The sequence below is a fragment of the Cricetulus griseus genome (genome assembly GCF_003668045.3).
Source record: "Cricetulus griseus strain 17A/GY chromosome 1 unlocalized genomic scaffold, alternate assembly CriGri-PICRH-1.0 chr1_0, whole genome shotgun sequence".
Lineage (NCBI taxonomy): Eukaryota > Metazoa > Chordata > Mammalia > Rodentia > Cricetidae > Cricetulus > Cricetulus griseus.
In genome coordinates, this window is record NW_023276806.1 from 141,859,573 (window position 1) to 141,866,468 (window position 6,896).

At 39.1% G+C, this 6,896-nt stretch overlaps 1 pseudogene; it reads left to right on the top strand.

The window, feature by feature from the left end:
• The first annotated feature begins 1,312 nt into the window (after positions 1-1,312).
• Positions 1,313-2,711, top strand: LOC100761640 (annotated as a pseudogene).
• Positions 2,712-6,896: the final 4,185 nt, after the last annotated feature.

Genomic DNA, 6,896 nt, shown 5'->3' on the forward strand with positions numbered 1-6,896 from the left:
GTTAGTTTTTCTAAATGCCCTAGGCCCCAGTCATCTCCTCTTCCATGTTCTTCACAGCTTCTTAACACTGTTGGACCAGTTGAGCCCTGGTGAGTTGGCTGTCTCCCCCTATGGCAATATTTCTTTTTTAAAGAAACTGGCCATGGTTGTATAATTTTGTGAAGGAAGTGGGCACCTTTGTGATTGACCAAGCTGTGTTAAAAGATAACAAGCACAGAAACTAAAGTTTAAGATATGAAAAAAACTTGGCCAAAGTCTCAGCGGAATGCTGCAAGAAAGAATTGTTTCTGTACTGAAAATGTCTTAAGTTTTAAAATGTTGTTGCTCTGTGATGGGCTCAGGACACTTACAAATACTTTATTAAAGTTGGTGTGACTTCTTAGCCTCCTAGTGAGCATATGGAGCACAAAAGCATGTAGACAGAATGAGGACAAAAATGAAGAAACGGAAAATAAATCTTGGCCTCAAGTATTGTCATAACTTGTGTCATGGCACTGATTGCATTTCTTAGCTTCTTCTGCTCTAGGTTACACCCTGTCATTCCCAGTGATAGACTCATCTCTATTTACTACCCATGCCAGGCAGGTGCCATTCCCTTTCTCTGTCTCTCTCTATCTCTCTCACAGTCTCCCAAATATAAGAGGTGGCTAAACAGATAAACAAGCAAGCAAACAAACAAACAAATGAAAAAAACACAGGAAGCTTTGCTATAGGGTATACAAAGAAATGGTTCAGTAGTAGTGAAAAGTGACTGATGTTTGAGAAAAAGGGACATAATCCTGAAGTAACTGGATTTGTGTTTACCTGAGGGAGAGGTTTAGATATCCTTGTCCAAGGGCTCTGTCATTTATTCAGGTTTTGCTTTGTGTCTAGTCAACATATCAAGGATATTCATGTATTCAACAGTGTTTGAAGAGAAGGGAAGAATGTTAGTAACAGAGGACAAGCTTATTCATAACTAGGAAAGCCAAAAGCAACACAAGACCCCCCTCTGCAGCAAATGGCTGACATTTTACTGCTCTTTTAAACACTTGCATTCCACATGTTTAAGATTTCCTATGGACTGGAGCTTACTGTGTGTTCAAGGTCATGCTCCTTCCATGTCACTTTAAGGGACAGGGAAACAGGGTGTAGAGCAGGATGCCGGTGTCTGCTACTGATGTCTGGTACACAAGAAGCTATTTTACACTTATTATCCATTTACCCATGTCTTCTATAAATATTATAAGATGACTAATTTGCTTGGGAATAGGAATCTTGTGAAATTCCCATTTTTAAAAAGGCATTTATAGCTTTTTAGCAACTGGTTTGCCGTCAGAACACAGGTGTTGTGAAAACCACCGCTAATTCAAATCCAACATGGGAAAGGAAAAGACCCATATCAACATCGTTGTTATTGGACCCGTAGATTCAGGCAAGTCCACCAAAACAGGCCACCTAATCTACAAATGTGGTGGAATTGACAAACAAACCGAAAAGTTTGAAAAGGAGGCTGCCGAGATGAGAAAAGGCTAAAGTATGCCTGGGTCTTGGACAAACTGAAAGCTGCGAATGAGAGTGGTATCACTATTGGCATCTCCCTGTGGAAAATGAGACCAGCAAATACTATTTGACCATCATTGATGCCCCAGGACACAGAGACTTATCAAAAACATGATTACTGGCACTTCTCAGGCTGACTGTGCTGTCCTGATTGTTGCTGCTGGTGTTGGTGAATTTGAGGCTGGAATCTCCAAGAATGGGCAGACCTGAGAGCATGCCCTTCTGGCTTACATCCTGGGTGTGAAACAGCTAATTGTTGGTGTCAACAAAATGGATTCCACTGAGCCACCTTATAGCCAGAAGAGATACGAGGAAACTGTGAAGGAAGTCAGCACCTACATTAAGAAAATTGGCCACAACCCTGACACAGTAGCACTAGGACAACATGGTGGAGCCTAGTGCTAATATGCCTTGGTTCAAGGGATGGAAAATCACCCGTAAAGATGATAGTGCCAGTGGTACCACACGGCTGGAAGCTTTGGATTGTATCCTGCCACCAAGTCGTCCCACTAACAAGCCATTACAACTGCCCCTCCAGGATGTCTATAAAATTGATGGTATTGGGGCTGTTCCTGTGGGCCGAGTGGAGACTGGTGTTTTAAAGCCTGGAATGGTGGTTACCTTTGCACCAGTCAATGTTACAACAGAAGTAGTCTGTTGAAATGCACCATGAAGCTTTGAGTAAAGCTCTTCCTGGAGACAACATGGGCTTCAACGTAAAGAACGTGTCTGTCAAAGATGTCAGACGGGTGGCAACGTTGCTGGTGACAGCAAAAATGACCCACCAATGGAAGCAGTTGGTTTCACTGCTCAGGTGATTATCCTGAACAATCCAGGCCAAATTAGTGCTGGCTATGTGTACTGGATTGTGACACAGCTCACATAACATGCAAGTTTGCTGAGCTTAAGGAGAAGATTGATTGCCATTCTGGTAAGAAGCTGGGAGATGGCCCTAAATTTTTGAAATCTGGTGATGCAGCCATTGTTGATATGGTTCCTGGCAAGCCCATGTGTATTGAGAGCTTCTCTGACTATCCTCCATTGAGTCGTTTTGCTGTTCGTGACATGAGGCAGACATTGCTGTGCGTGTCATCAAAGGTGTGGACAAGAAGGCTGCTGGAGCTGGCAAAGTCACCAAGTCGGCCAAGAAGGCTCGGAAGGCTAAATGAATATTACCCCTAACACCTGCCACCCTAGTCTTAATCAGTGGTGATAGAACGGTCTCAGAACTGTTTATCTCAATTGGCCATTTAAGTTTAATAGTGAAAGACTGGTTAATGATAACAGTGCATGGGAAAACCTTCAGGAGGAAAGGAGAATGTTTTGTGGACCAGTTTTTTTTTTTTGTGTGTGTGTGTGTCAGTTTTAAGTTATTAGTTTTCAAAATCAGTACTTTTTAATGGTACAATTTGACCAAATATCTGTCACAGAATTTTGAGACCCATTAAAATACAAGTTTAATGAGAAAAAAGGAATTTATATAATCTAAAATAACAATAACATATTTTTGTAAACAAAAATACTGTTATGTTTTTGATCTATATAAAATTTAAGATTTTATTTAATCAGACACACCCATCTAATACTCTAAATCTAAGAATTCCACTGATTTCTGGGAAATATTTTATTTCCTCTCTTATATAAAGACTTATTTATTTTTGTACTTAACTTTTAAATATTAGAGTTTGAATCTTTGTGATCATTGTTTTATAAATCTATTACTCTGAAGTTACAATTATTTATCTCAAAATCATGTAAGTTGTCCATCTTTACCTGTTTATATAAAATGTAATTTTAATAAATTAAAATTCCTGGGATGGAAGTTTTAAATGCACCTGGCTTATTCATATCTGCCTATGTGTGAAAATACTTAATTCTGTTTTCTGCACCTGTTTAACTAGTACAGGCTCGGTATTATCATGTGTATACACTCACTCTTCCTCATTGGTTAAGCAATTGGACATAGTTTTGGCTCTCCAAGAAAACATAACCTAGCCAAGAAAGCAAATCCTAAAAGATCATTGAGTAAAGATGCAATTTAACAGTTTGATGAAGGCAACAAAAGGGGCACTTTGACAGAACGTTGTGATAGAAAGGAGATTTCTAAGTCTCCTGTGATGATGTCATTTCAGCCAATATCCAGAGTGTAACAATTGAGCATCAGAAGAAGAGAGTGGAAGAGATGTCATGATGAAGGGCACAACTGTGTACAACATTTGTTTCGAGAAAAGGTCTTTTTGACTAGTTTTGATCACTGTACTTGCAGGTTTAGTGTGTCAACTTGACGAAAGCCAGAGTCATCAGAAAGGAAGGAGCCTCAGCTAAGGAAATACCTCAGTGAGATCCAGCTGTAAGGCATTTCCTCAATTAGTGATCAATGGGGGAGGGCCCAGCCCATTGTGGGTGATGCCATCTGTGAGCAAGTCACCAGGAGCAAGCCTCCATGGCATCTGCACTAGCTTCTGCCTCCAGGATCCTGCCCTGTTTGAGTTCCTGTCCTGACTTCCTTCAGTGATTAACTTCTGGAGTTAATATTGGAGTGTAAGCCTAATAAACCATTTCCTCCCTGACTTGCTTTTGGGTCATGGGGTGTCCTCACACAGATAGAAACCCCAAGATAATCACTCTCCAGCAGTCTTTTACATTGTGTGATATTTAGTGACAATTCTGGAATTTCAAGGCTTTTTGTCTGCCGTATCTCATTAGTTATTACTATTATGCAATTGCATTTTCTTCTCTATTTGTCTTTAAGTAATTTCAGCAAGGTGCTATTGGGTGTCACATCTGTGGCATCACATTCTTTCACTCTCGTTCCTAAGCCAGGGATAAAGTAGACTAACAGTTCCATAGCGTCAAAACTTCTAATGGGGAGTGAAATCACTCTGAGCTGCACAATATTCCTTCCTTCCCTGAGTTCCTGCCTGACACGTCCAGACTCCTCGTCTTCTGTGGTGATTTACTAAAGCTTGCCTGAGGATTCAGAAGGCAAAGTCATCCACAAGCCATAGAGGCCAGGCACATACCTTTAATCCCAGGACTCGTGAGAGTTATTTAAGAAAGGAACAGGATCTCTGATCTGGGATTCATTCTGCAGCCACATTGAGGATAGGAAGACATTGAAGACACAGGATTCTCCAGCCATGATGAGGAGAGGCAGCAGTCTGAGGTTTATTGTAGCTAGGATCACGTTTCAGTTTTGGGTAGAGTAAGAGCTAGTGACCAGCTACTTTGCTTTTCTGATTTTCGGCTTGAAGTTTTAACCATAATACCAGTCTCTGTGACTTTTATTTATCATGCTACATGTTACTTTGTCTTGTATTTGCTGCTAGGTGGAGATTCGTACCAATCTCATTGTCATTATCCCTTGCTTGCATCCCATGTGTTCTAGTATTTCCTTAGTAAGACGTCCTTAGATCCAATACTGAGTCTTTTTTTTTTTCTGGTGGTAAAGTTTGCAAGTAAAGATATCTTCTTTTTCAAAGGCCTCCTCTTTTAGAGTTATTTGCCTATCCTGCCGTAATGAGGGTGAGTAAAGTTAATATTATTAAAATTTCCTATCATGCTAAAAATACACTGGCAAGATATTTTTTATTAATATTTACTAGCCTTAGAGTAGTTCTCTAACATATTGGAATCATTTAATACGAAAGTCAGTATAACAATTGGCTTTGAACTGCATCCAAATATATTAATTTAGTCCATAAATCAGTTTAATCCATTTCTATATTTTCCAGAGAGAGAAATTAAAGTCTTCCTCTGGCTATTTTCTAACTTTTCCATTACTGGACAAAAATGCTCTTAGGTCCAATAGATTATTTTCTAGAGAGATGTTATTGATGATCATTTGAAATCACTGGGATGTATGGGGTGGTGGTGAATGTCTTACTCCTGGGAATGTAGATACAAAATGAGGTGGTAATGAAATGGCCTGAAGGAAAAGTTTTGTGTGTGTGTGCTATGAACAAAATTCTTAGAGGCAAAGAGGCATGGAAGAACAGCAGAATAAGATATACAATGTTTTAAACATGTAGCACTTACATCATTAATTTATGAGCTGAATTTTGTATTTTGGGATAAAAATGATGAAATGCAACTTAAATGCGTTATGTAGAAATTGAGTAGGGGGTTCTTATTTTTGCCTCTAAGTTTTATGTGTGTTTCTCTAGTGGCCTCCAGGTAAGGTGCCTTCATAAAATTCCTTGTGGGTCATTTATGATCCACACTGCCATTTTTTTTCTTGTTTTATGGTCCTTGAACTACCTGTACTTGAATTGATGACTCATATTTGTGACTTCTTTTAGTGAATTGTCATCCTGTACTTTTCTTTATACAAATAACATTTGCAATAATTTCATATTTAGGTACCAGTTTAACATTAAAATTATTCATCTTACTGTTGAAAAACTGGTATTTCTGGGTATAGCACATTTTAACTCATTTTAAACTCCAAAAATAGGTAAGAAATTAAGTGGGCATAAGGGAGTTAGGAGTCCAGACAAGTAGATGGAACCTTAAAGCCACCCTGTCCTAATTATACATAAAAATCCATGTACAGGTGAAATTTCTGTGTTCTTCCATGTCATGGGAAAGAGAAAGTGAGGTCTTGGCTTTCCCAGTGTTGACTCCAGTAGAAATTATGATGCTTTCATTTGAGAGTTCCTAAGTAAAATCACCTGGTACATTCACCACTAAGAATTTCCAGGGAAATTTGTTCAGAGCTTGGTGGTAAAAGATTCAATTCCCAAAGCAATGAAAATGAAAAGTTGTGTTTCTGTGTATTTTCAGTTCCAACCAGACTTACATATCTATATGGACCATTGTGAAGTAACAGAAGGAGAATTGCAGATCAGCAGAGGAAGTGCATACAAATTGAGTTAGCACAGACTGAAAAGAAACTTTGCAGCAAACCTAGATGAAAGAAGTGGAGAATTAATCATACCCTTTTCACTCAGGGCTTTGAAACTCCCTTAGGATTCAGCAGGTCAAAGTTGAGATAATGATCCCAGCATGCCGTTGCTTTATTTTCTATGTTGCCTGCCTGCCAGTGGGCAGAAGCCAGATGCTGTGGGGTAAATTTTATCCTCCAAAGACTTCCGTTGAAGCTTTCACTCCTAGTTTCTATGAATGGAATCTACTGGGAATGAAGGTCTTTGAGATGTAATGAAATTTAAAATGAGGTCAAAATGCAGTACAGTTGGCTTTCATTAAATTAAACGGATGCTTCTATAAGGAATGTTTAAGAGGACACATGTAGGGAAAGCAACACGAAAAGAAAGAAGACTTGGATTTATTTGGCTACAAGATAGGAGATACTTTATAGCAGATGCAAGGAATACTTGTAGATCTGTCCCAGA